The sequence below is a fragment of the Alligator sinensis genome, unplaced genomic scaffold, assembly GCF_000455745.1.
Source record: "Alligator sinensis unplaced genomic scaffold, ASM45574v1 scaffold620_1, whole genome shotgun sequence".
In the NCBI taxonomy this organism is placed as follows: Eukaryota; Metazoa; Chordata; order Crocodylia; family Alligatoridae; genus Alligator; species Alligator sinensis.
The window spans coordinates 316315-328325 of record NW_005842260.1 but is presented as its reverse complement, the minus strand read 5'-3'; positions in this window follow the sequence as shown (position 1 = coordinate 328325).

Here is a 12011-nt window from a genome sequence, read left to right as displayed (position 1 = left end):
GAGAGTGGTACCTCTGGTTGGCCCTTGTACTTCCTGTGTCAGAAAGAGCTCCTCAATTACCATTAAGAAGCTACATGACCAATCTGACCTAGCCAAGTGTTCCTCCCAATCTGTCCAGGTAATTGAAGTTGCCCATGACAACCAAGTCCCTTGCATGCACAGCCTCTGTCAGTTCTTGAGAGACCTCCAGATAAAGTTCCTCCCCTTGGTTTGATGGCATGTAGTAAACACCCAGAGTTAGGTCTCTCTCACTTTACCCTCACCGAAGTTTGACACAGAAGGTTTTAATCTGCTTATCTTTGGAGCCAATATCACCCTCCAGAGAGGTGTACTGCTCCCTCACATAGAGAGCTACCCTTCTGCTTTTTCTCCCTGCTTGGTCCCTTCTGTGTAGGGTACATCTCTCTATGACTATGCTCCAATCATGTGAGGAGTCCCGCCAGGTCTCCATGATCCCTACCAGGTCATATTGCCCACTAGAAAGCAGGACGGTTGGCTTCTCCTGGCTGTTCCCCATGCTCCTGGCATTGGTGAACAGGCAGCTGAGGTCCCCAACTGACAGCCTCTATTTCCTAAGATGGTGTGGGAGAACCATTCTGTTAGCATTTTCAAAAACAGTTATCTTAGTGTCCTCCATGTGCAAGCTTTCCTGTGTGGCAGTCATGAGGCATGCTCCACTTGGAGTTTCCCTGTCCCCTAGAAAAGTCAGTTTAAAGCCCTGTCTAGTAGATCAGCCATCCTGGCTGAGAACAGGGACTTACCTCTCCACATGAGGTGGATGCCATCTCATCCCAGGAGTCCTCTCTCCCTGAAGTGTTTGCTGTGGTTGAAAAAATGGAATCCCTTGTGGTAGTATCAGTTATAGGCGACTGTTTACTTCTTCCACATAGCTTTCCCTCTTGGGTCCATGGCCTGCAACAGGGTACCCAGAAGAAAAAAACTGCTTGAGCCCCTAGTCCCATTGAGCCCAGCCCTCATAGCCCTGTAGTCCAGGATGAATAATTTGGTGGAAACTCAAAATAATTCTGAAAGGTTTGCCTTTCCTGACCCCAAAATTGAGGTTCCCTCAACCCATTCAATGTAAACAACATAAATAATATGGAATAAGGGCAAATAAATTATTTACTACTTAGATCTTTGTTTTGTATCTTTTTTCAGAGAAGTAGATACAAAAACTGGAGGTACTTGCCTAATTTCTTAAGAGTTCCTAATTAGGAAAGCTATCTAGGAGGGATTTCTCCAAAAGCCCAAATTAAACATCACATTTTTCTAGCTTCAACCTAAAAATATGCTGAGATGGCTTGCTAAAGTGTCAGCTCTCTGACTAGTAGGGGTTATTTCTTTTCAGTGCTTTGGGACAAGCTAAATATGATTTGCCATGCAAATTTATAAATATACAAATCCATACAAGTGTTTAACTTTGCTTTCTGTTCTAGTCTGTCTTCACGCTCACTTCTATACCTTTGAGAACAAAACCTTGTTAATGTCTTATTGAATATTTAATGAAGAAGAATAAACTGTTAAATTGCATATCAATCATTCTGTTGACTCCTTAATCTAATGAATTAGTAAATTCTTACAGTGTGCTTCTACTACATAATGTAATAAAGTTATCAAAATTTGGTCGATAAGTGAACATAAGTAACCTAACCATCAGGCTGTGCTTACTTAAACATGATTAACAGCACGTGCATCTTAGCTTTTCAGAGTGACGACACCTTGTAGATGGCATCCAAATCACTAGGCCACTGAACTAAACTACTGCTGAGCCATACCACTCAGCCTCATGCCCCCTCACTGAGGCCAAAACTCATGCTCCCTTACTGGGGCTAGTATTCTCAAACTATGGGGGCTGACCTATGAGCAGTCCTTCAGGCCACATAGACCCTATTCTATGTGCCCCTGCACATCCCTTGAGGCCCTCCTACATGGACCCTACTCTATGCCATCATGCAGAACCCTTCAGGCTGCCCCTGCAAACCCTACTCTGCCTGGCCTACTACCCCCTCACAGGAGCCACTACTCCACCCCTCCTCCCCTCACTGGGGCCACAGGGCCTTACACCCAATGGATCTCAGGTGTCTCTGTAGATGTACCTGGACCCTTCCTGTCCCTACTGTGGGGTTATTCACCAGGTTGTGAGGCTATAAAGTGCCCCATACTCACCTTTCACTAGGGAGATAACTGGTGTGGCATTTCCTGGAGACCACCCTGCCACATGCAGCCCCATCACACCATCCATCCCTAGTAGGTTGTAGCTTCACCACTGAGCAGTTCTAATTTTTGTCATCTACCCTTCGTTTTTTTTTCTTAATCTTAGATTTTGAATTTTTGCAACAAAGACTGCCTCTGGTACAGCACCTATCTCATTTTGCTCTGATCTCAGATGGTATGTAAACACTAGATTAATACAAATGTAAAATAATTCATAATTTATACAAATTTGGATGCAACAGTGTTACCAAATCTGCCCATTACTTTGGAGTGTGCTCATTTATTAGGGATAGTTTCTAGGGTCTTGGTGATTCTGTCAATGTGCTGCTTGTGTTACTATACGGAGCTGTATTTCTCCCTTCTGCAAGCCCTCACCCCCAGTGGAGCTATCTTGCAGGACTCAATCTCAATGGGCTGGGTTCCTCCAGTCACCAAATCAGTCATACACACAAACACACACAAATTAACGTGACACGCCTGACCTGGCCGGGCTGATCAGCATGGACAGGCTGACACCCTCATATGCCAAGAATCAGTTCATAAGAGCAACAATAAAATGCAGTCAGACACAAGCACACGGGTAAACAGAATCCCTCTGAATCCGGCTGGGTGTCCAGCTGACACCCTCATGGGCCAGCATTCAGTTCATAAGGGCACGTCTGAGTCAAACTGGGTCAATCAGCCTGTACAAGCTGATCCCCTTATGTGTTTCAAACTCAGCACGTCCCAATCTTTGGCCTCTTGATGAGCAGACCCCACAATAATTTGGGCTTCACAGGGATCTTTAGCATAGGTAAAAGAAGCGTTGCTGCAGAGCACGGGAGGAAAGAGAAGCAGAGAAGGAAAAATATACCCAATTACTACCAGTTTGACTATAAAAGTTATTTATTGCTAAGCATATGAAATATATAATAGTACTAGTAGTAATAGACATGCAAAAGAAAAACAAACACCAACAATGACAATACTACCCTGGTTTCACTAAGTATTTGGGGAAACTTAGCTCAAGCTTAACTGATACAGTTCAGGTTCAGAAGTTTATGCCTAGAAAGAAGACAGAGAACGCTGGGATCTCACCTAGTCCACGGTACTCAGGCTGCAAAGCTGACAGGCACAGTCCGTAGCACAATCCTTGAAGAGAGAGATGATCTGTTCTTCCAGCGTCCCAAGAACGACAGGGGATGGTGTCAGCACAGGGGTTTTCTTCTTCTTCTCCTTCTTTCCTCCTGCTTCTACTTCTTTTCCTTCCTTTTCCTCTTCCTCTTCTCCCTCTAGCAGCACACACACTTACAGATTTTTATACCCTCAGTTTAGCTGCTTCGAAGCACCCTCAGTAGTGTAAATCATTGTCTTTTCTATTGACAAGGGGTTATCTGGTTTGGACCATCTCAGGAAACTGATTGATAATCAGGAAACACTTAAGATTAGGGAGTAACCCAAATACTTGGGAGCCAGCTTGAGATTCCTATGGGTGGCAGATATACTGATGGGATATCTCATGGTTTCTTCAGGAACAATAGATAGCTTGCAGCATCAGGATTTTGGATTTTTACTTGTTGTGCACAAGCCTCAGCTTAGCATGACTTTTCCAGATCTTACTATAGTCTTTTAACAGACTTAAAACAATTATTGGGGTGCTCATAACCTTTTGTGGAGAGGACTCCCACCAGTCGTCTCGGGAAAGATATGACAACACCTGGGATTAGGGCTCCAGCAGGCGGGGGGGGGAAAGTCCTTAGTAAATCCAGATTAGAACTGGTCTGATAAATGCTGAGCTGGGTGTGTGTGAACATGGGTTGATTAACATTGGAAGCACAGATTCCCCATCATGCAGCGCTCTCCTGCTTCTCTGGTCCCAGAATTCACTGCAGTCTCTGCTTCAGGCTTTCTGTTTTCCATCTCTCATGTAAATGAGACCTAGGGCAGTTGATTCACTCTTGTCACCCTTATCTGGTGAGGGTCTTAGGTGCGTCTCTCACTGCATCTTAATCAGTTTCGTTTAGGTAGAGGAGGGGAGGGGGGGGGTGAGTCCTTTGTGAGTCAGACAGACTGTATCCTGTGCCCCGATTGCCCAAGAATACAGAGCTGAGACGTAACAACAGATAACCCAGTGAAGTTGTACGGGCATAAAATGATAAAATGGAGTAAAGAAGAAGACCCAATATAGTCAGTTTTTAGTAATGTCACCATAGTGTAACTGGCTGCTTACATATATTTCTGTTAGTCCATTGTTTTCATACAGATACAACACAAAAGGCAGTCCAAGAGAAAGCAGTGTTTTGCAGAAAAATGAAATGAGTGATTTGTCCCACCACACCCCTTCCCTCCCCCATACCCATTCCCCCTGACAAACTTGCCAGCAGCAGACTTATCCCACTTTCAGAATATATCCCACATATAATATTTATACATCATTCCCATTGTTGTTATACTTCTGGTTAAATTTAGGCCACTGGTAGATTAACTTTAATAGATTATTCTGTTGCATGATTTCATGGACAGTAAACAGAATTTAGTGTAGGGCTTGAGTGAAGAAAGAGAGCAAAAGGAGGTTATATATTATATCTTCTAGTTTTCCCATCTGTTTACTGGATTCTTCTTTTTTAATATATACAAGTAGCAAGAGTCTATTGGGTCAACTAGATTATAATTAATTATTGATTAGATATTACAACCTGATGTTGAGAGTAATTTGGAAACAAGAATTCTTCCTTGGTACTTAGGTTAGCATTTATTAAATATGCATTATTAATCTGAATTATGTTGTGTTCAAATGTAAGCCCTTATAGCAGAGATAATGATCACAACATTAGTATTTGTAACACAGAATTGATTTTCCAACTTCACTAAATTAGTTGAAATATGGTATATGCTACAAATATTGAAGAATGACTGCTACAAGGGAATGTGGTCAGGTTCAGGTTTTACACATTCCACAGTACAGTAAATGTAAAAACAAGTTTCATTCATCCAAATAGTATTGCAACAACAACTGAGCTCTGAAGGATGGCTTTATTTTTTTTAATTTAAATAATAAATCTTTTTCATCATAGGTAGCATGTTTATTGTCTGCTGATGGAATTCAGTTCAATGTAAAAGTAATCCTTCCCTTCCTTTCAAATACCAGAATATTAGATAAGAAAAACTAGAGAAAATTAACAAGATTATGTATTTGAATATTTTCCTTTTTTACACCTGTGTGTAAATTATATTATGTTTTGTTTTGTTTTGTTTTGTTTTGATACTGATGCAAAGAGATAAAAATATTGCTGACCTTGATTGAAAGAATATAATTGGGAAAAAAATACTAGGAATTCTGATATTAGTTTTTTGTAAAATCAGTTGATTATAGACAACCCCACAAAATACATGAATCACTAAAAAGTGTCTGAATAAACAATAATTTGATTGTTCCATGTATACTTCAAATAGTACATTAATAACTTATAATATACTTCAATTTCTAGTACCATCTACCAATGGAAATATAACACTAAAATTATTTTTGATTAAAGCAAGCAAAATGGGTGTATCTTTATAGAAATACCTGATTTGTCTTGGGTTTGGCAGTGTAATATAGTATTTTCTTGAAAATTGTTATCATACCATAAAAAAAACAATAAGAATAAGGAAAAACTGAAATGAGAGACATGATGCATTGTTGCACCAAAGGAGAAAGCAGACCTATTTAACAATTTATTTGCCTCCATTTTCTTGTGCAGGGACCGGGACTCCCCTACTAAGATTCAGGACAGACACAGGAGAAACTGCCAGGCCTAGGGTCAGGGAGGACCAAGTTAGGAAACTTATGGAGGGGCTGGACATGTTCAAATCAGCAGGTCTAGATGCTCTCCACACCAGGGTGTTGAGGGAATTGGCAGGGGTTATCGCAGGGCCCCTGGCATGGCTTTATGAGCACTCATGGTGCTCTGGCCAGGTGCTGAATGACTGGAAGAAGGCCAATGTAGTCCCCATCTTTATAAAAGGGAAGAGGGAGGACCCGGGCAACTATAGGCTCATTAGTCTTACTTCAGTCCTGGGGAAACTCTTTGAGAAGATTATCAAGGAGCACTTCTCTTTGACACTGTCTCCCACCTCATTCTCATTAAAAAGCTAGACGACTGTGGCATTGATGCCTACACAGTCAGATGGATTGCAAATTGGCTGAGGGGTCATACTCAGAGAGTGGTGGTGGACGGGTCATATTCAACCTGGAGGAAAGTGGGCAGTGGAGTGCCCCAGGGCTCAGTTCTTGGGCCCGCACTGTTCAATTTCTTTTTTAGCAACTTGGACAATGGGGTGAAAAGCACGCTCTTTAAATTTGCAGACAACACCAAGATTTGGGGTGAGGTGGGCACACTAGAAGGGAAGGACAGATTACAGTGGGACCTGGACAGGTTACAGGGGTGGGCAAATGAAAATAGGATGGGATTCAATACTGACAAGTGCAGGGTGCTGCTCTTAGGCAGTAGGAACCAGCAGCATACCTATAGGCTGAGGAACTCCCTTCTTGAAAGCACCGTGGCAGAAAGAGATCTTGGAGTCATTATTGACTCCAAAATGAACATGGGCCGATAATGCAAGGCCATGATCAGTAGGGCTAACCGTAACTTGTGCATCCACAGATGCATCACAAGCAGGGCCAAGGAGGTGATCCTCCCCTTCTATGTGACACATGGTCAGGCCGCAGCTGGAGTACTGAGTCCAGTTCTGGGTGCCGCACTTCAGGAAGGATGTGGACAGCATTGAGAGGGTCTAAAGCAGGGCCACACACATGACCCAGGGACAGCAGGGCAGACTCTACGAGGAGAGGGTATGGGACCTTAACCTGTTTAGCCTTCACAAGAGAAGGCAGAAGGGGGAACTGGCGGCCATCTATAAACTTACTAGTGGGGACCAGCAGGGATTGGGAGAGACCTTGTTCCCCTGAGCACCTCCCGGAGTAACAAGGAATAATGGACATAAGTTGTTAGAGGGTAGGTTTAGACTAGATATTAGAAGGCACTACTTCACAGTCAGGGTGACTAGGATCTGGAACCAACTCCCAAGGGAAGTGGTGCTGGCTCCTACCTTGGGGGTCTTTAAGAGGAGGCTTGATGTTTACCTAGCTGGGGGCATTTGAGCCCAGTTTTCTCTCCTGCCCAGGGCAGGGGGTCGAACTAGAAGATCTACAAGGTCCCTTCCAACCCTACATCTATGAATCTATGAAGCTGACACCAATATGAATCTGATTTACTGGCTATTTTACAATAGCACTCCATGCCCCATCTTTGGCTTACTCTCTTTGCTTATTCTGCTTTGGAATATTAAGAGCTTTCACCTGTATAGTCACACCTGTAGTGTCAAACTTATGATAACTCCTTAAGTAGAACCCCAGTACATCCCTGATGTAGAGATTAAATAGTGCAGAGAATCAAGTTCTGGATATTTAAACCTTGGGTTAATTTCACTAGCTGTATAGTTGACAATACCTTGTGTAAAGTTTATTTGTTTCACTGCGGACATGTCTACATGAGACATTTAATGCAGAGTGGACTAATTATCTCCACAGTAAACATCTTGCATGTACACATGCAGCCATATTAGGCCACAGGAAACTAATAAACTCTACAGCATGGTAGTGCTTGTAAATACTCTGCATCACTGCATGTGTTGACACTGACATGACTGTCTGGGGCATGAATGTACTTCAGTGTGGGGGTTGCCTTCCTCAGGCAGCCCCTCCACAGCGTGTTGAGCCAGGTTGGAGCAGCAAGTCCCAGCTGCACATTCAAATGGCATGCCTGGGAGCAATAAACTCCAGCACAATGTACACTGGAGTTTATTGCAGAATTATAATAGCATATGTAGAAGTGCGCAGTACCCATCATTTTCCATTGTTTGTACAGATTTTCATACAGGAGTACTTGTAGTAAAAGTTAAGAACAAGAAAATGTGCTTGTAAAGTCATAACATTTGCATAGGAATTGGAAGCTTTTTGAATTTTTTTAATTTAAAAAATATTTTTTTTATTTAATCAATTTTTATTTAATCAATGTTTTAATTGATCAAATTTCAAATTGATGGCCTCCTTTTGAAATAGGCTTCAGAAGTGGGGAAGGGGAAAGCAAAGACATTTTGTTTCAGTGTTTCACTTAATAGGGTCTTCGGGAGTAGATCCTGCAAGTTCTGAGCATCTGGAAATGGTAAATTCAAGGTGCAGGGTCAAGCTTTAGACTTGTGGGCTGCGTCCAGATGACCATGGACATTTGATTCCCTGGTGACTTTGCACCACCACTATTTGTCCCTAGGGAATGCCTATGCCACATGCACTTTGGCATGTGGCAAGTTACCCAAGATGGTTAAGTTACTCTGGATGGTTCCAGCAGCCTTACCTTGGTCCTGGGGCTATCCCAGGGCTGTAGCAGTGGTGATTCTGCCATGCAGAGCCTGGCTGGCAGCTGGTGTGTGTCTCTGGGTGACCTCACTCCCCTTTTGAGGGGCACATGCTGCCTGTATGTGCCCTGCTCCCCTTTTTTTTCCCCCAAAGGTTTTTCGATATCCAGGAGTAAAGCAAACCTGTGGGGGAAAAAAATGGAGCAGCACATACACAGAGGCAGCATGCCCTAGCAGTGTGGAGAACATCTAAGTGTGTGGTATGTGGTGCTGTGGACATGTTTGTGGTGCCACACACCAGACGGCCGTGCTTGTCTGGACTCGAGCATGAGGTATAATTCTGGCCCAAATACAGTCACTGAGATATTTTTTTTTTGCAATTGATTTCAGTCAGACCAGGATTTAATCTGTGATATAATCACTAAGCCTAATATTTAATTATATATGTCAGACTATTTAATATTATATATACATATATATACATACATATACATACACACATATATATTTATACACACACACACACACACACATATATATATATATATATATATATATATATATATACACACACACACACACACACACACACACACATTATGGAATTAAAATAATGGGGAAAAAAAGGTTGGGCCTGAAAGTATTTATCCTGTTGGAAACAGAGGGGATACTGCTATTTGAATGAATGTATTACTTCATAGGGTGTGTCCACACATGAAAGCATGTGCACTTGCAGCAGCTCAAATAGAAGTGGTGCAAATTTGAGCCAGGGCCTTTTGCCTCAGCGCACGTGCTCAGACATGCACTTTGCTGTAGAGCAAATTGTGCTGCTGGTGCATGGAGGGACCTGGCCCAGCCTCGTGTGCCTTGCTAGTCCTGCTTTGCACCAGAGCAGATCATATTAGCTCCAGGAGGCATGGCTCCTGTGCGCACCTTCCAGAGCCATGTGAACTGCTCCGGTACAAAGCCAGACTAGTGAGCTGCACTGGTCTGGACCAGGTCCCTCCACATGTCGCCAGCTTCACCGCAGTTGCTCTGGTCACTTGCCCCCTGCCGCGACATCCCCCTGCCACCCACCCACACCCATAAACCTCCCACCCCCTATCCCTAAATCACCTTAGACAGCACTGAGGGCAGCAGGAGCACCAAAGATATGCTCTGGCCAAAACCAGAGCATCTCTTCTAGAGGACTGACTCCCATCCTGGCTCCAGGCATGGTCTGGGACCGTGCCTTGCTCTGCTGTTCTCTGGAGCAGTTTTTTTTTTTTATCCTTGGTTATTGTTGTTGTTGTTGTTGTTCTCACACGTGCCTATTGCCCTATCTCAAAGGGGTTTGAGATGGGGCAAGAGGCACGTACACACTCATCTGGACATGCCCACAGGCTTTAAAGGGTGCAGAAAATGTAGCTGAAGAGTGCTGCAGAAGTCATAATCATGAAAGGTAATTAAGGGTACTGATTTGTGTGGGAGCAGGAAGGTAGAAGCAACTGCTTTTATTATGACCTACATCTTGAAGCATCCGCTATGAAGTTGCAAGATAAATAAATGCATACCTGACTGCAATAGACTTAACTTCTGCTCAATGGTGAGAAGGGCAAAAACTCTTTGTGTATATGTGTATAACACATATGAAAGGATGAGCCATGACAGGGATTGTCAAGGCAACCTTTTGAGCTGCTTTTATAGATAATTCAACTTTTATGGTTGAATAGATACAATCATATTTTATGTTTTTCCTTGCTTAGTTTTTTCTACCTCTGAATTTTTTTGGATAAATGTTCTTTACTTTTAACTTCTACTTTAGAAAATTTATAAAAATTAAGTTGTAAGCCTTTTGATTGAAACAACAGAAAAAATGTTAAAAACAAATAAAGTATGATGGAATTATAGTAATTATAAGTTTTAAAATATAACACCAGATCTGCACCGTACTGCACCGTACTCTAGTGTCACACCCCAGCACTGCATCCCAGCTTCCACACCCCTGTTCCTGCCTACTGCCCATCCTACTGCTGAGCTGTTGCTGGGGGACAGCCTGGGGAGGGAGCCTGCACTGTCTGCAGGCCCTCCCCCACCACCATTACCAGCACCTAAGGACATCTCGCCTGCCCCAGCTGCTTCAGCAGGCCACCCCCCCCCACTTTCATCTTCAACGTACCTTCACCTGAAATATGCCTTGGGTGGCTTCCCCAGACAGCTGTTACCACTGCTGCTGCTTCCACTTCCACCTGCACTGCCATTGCCCACCCCCCACACCATACTGCCTTGCACTGCACCTGCACTGGATTCCTTCCATAATTGGCTGTTGCTCCTGTACTCCCTCATAACTGCTTCACCATGCCTGATCTTTTGCCTTGTTTCCTGCCTGCTGCCCTGCCTCTGGGTCCCTGGCTGAAGGCCTAAGGAGCTCCTAGACTGCATTTCAACAAGACAGAGCCCCTCCACCACTCCAGCCATCCTTTCCACCTGCCTCAGCAGCTTCCTCTGTGTGCTTTACCCTTGTGTGCTGAGTCCTGTGGCCCAACCCCCCCGACCCATCCCTGGTGCTTGTTGGGTGGCCATCTTGAGTCTCCCCACCCCTTGTATGTGTGTCCCTCCTCCCCCCCCTTCCCTGGTTTCCTGTGGAGCTGTAGCTTCCCCATAGCCTCCTTCCCCTGTAGCCTACCTGGTTTCCTGTGAGGCTGTAACTCAGTGTGTTTCAGTCCCCTACCCCTCCCTGCACTGCCCCAGCCTGCCCTCATTGGATTCACTACCCTGTTTTGTGCTTTTGTTCTTGGTTTTCCTCTCCCTTATACTGAGTGATGGCAGGTAAGGAGCCTTCTCAGGGGCTGGATGCCCCCGCAGAGATTCCTGCAGCCCCTGCCATGGAGGCAGGCTCCAGCCAGGCCCTGGCGAGAGGCGCTTGCCCCTACAGCCCCCTCCACAGGGGTAGAGATCAACCAGCCCCGACAGGGGGTGGATAAACTTGGCCTGCTGAGCTAGCATGCACCTTTGGACAGGAGCTGCACATCCCGGGCCTGTCCAAAGGTGTGCTAGGGGGCCATGCCAGGCCAAGTTGCATTGGGTCTGCCCAGGCTCATTCTCCCTGCACAGACCACAGATCTGACAGCACTGCTGCTGGCATGGCCCAGCTAGTGCCATAGCAGGTGAGGGGGGTGGGCATGTGGCAGGCCCCTGCAAACCCCTCCCCCCCACACACCCCACACCACTGCCACATACCCCCTGCCACTCCCCACACCACTTCATCACTCCCCACCCACATACCCACCCACACACCCCACACCCACAATCCCCCCAAGAAACCATACAACCCCTTCTGCCACAGCCTTGCCCCACTACTGTTTGCCCCACGTGCAAAAGGTGCATGCTAGGGCAACAGAAGCACTGCACATATGCTCTGGCCAGATACCAGAATGTCCCTG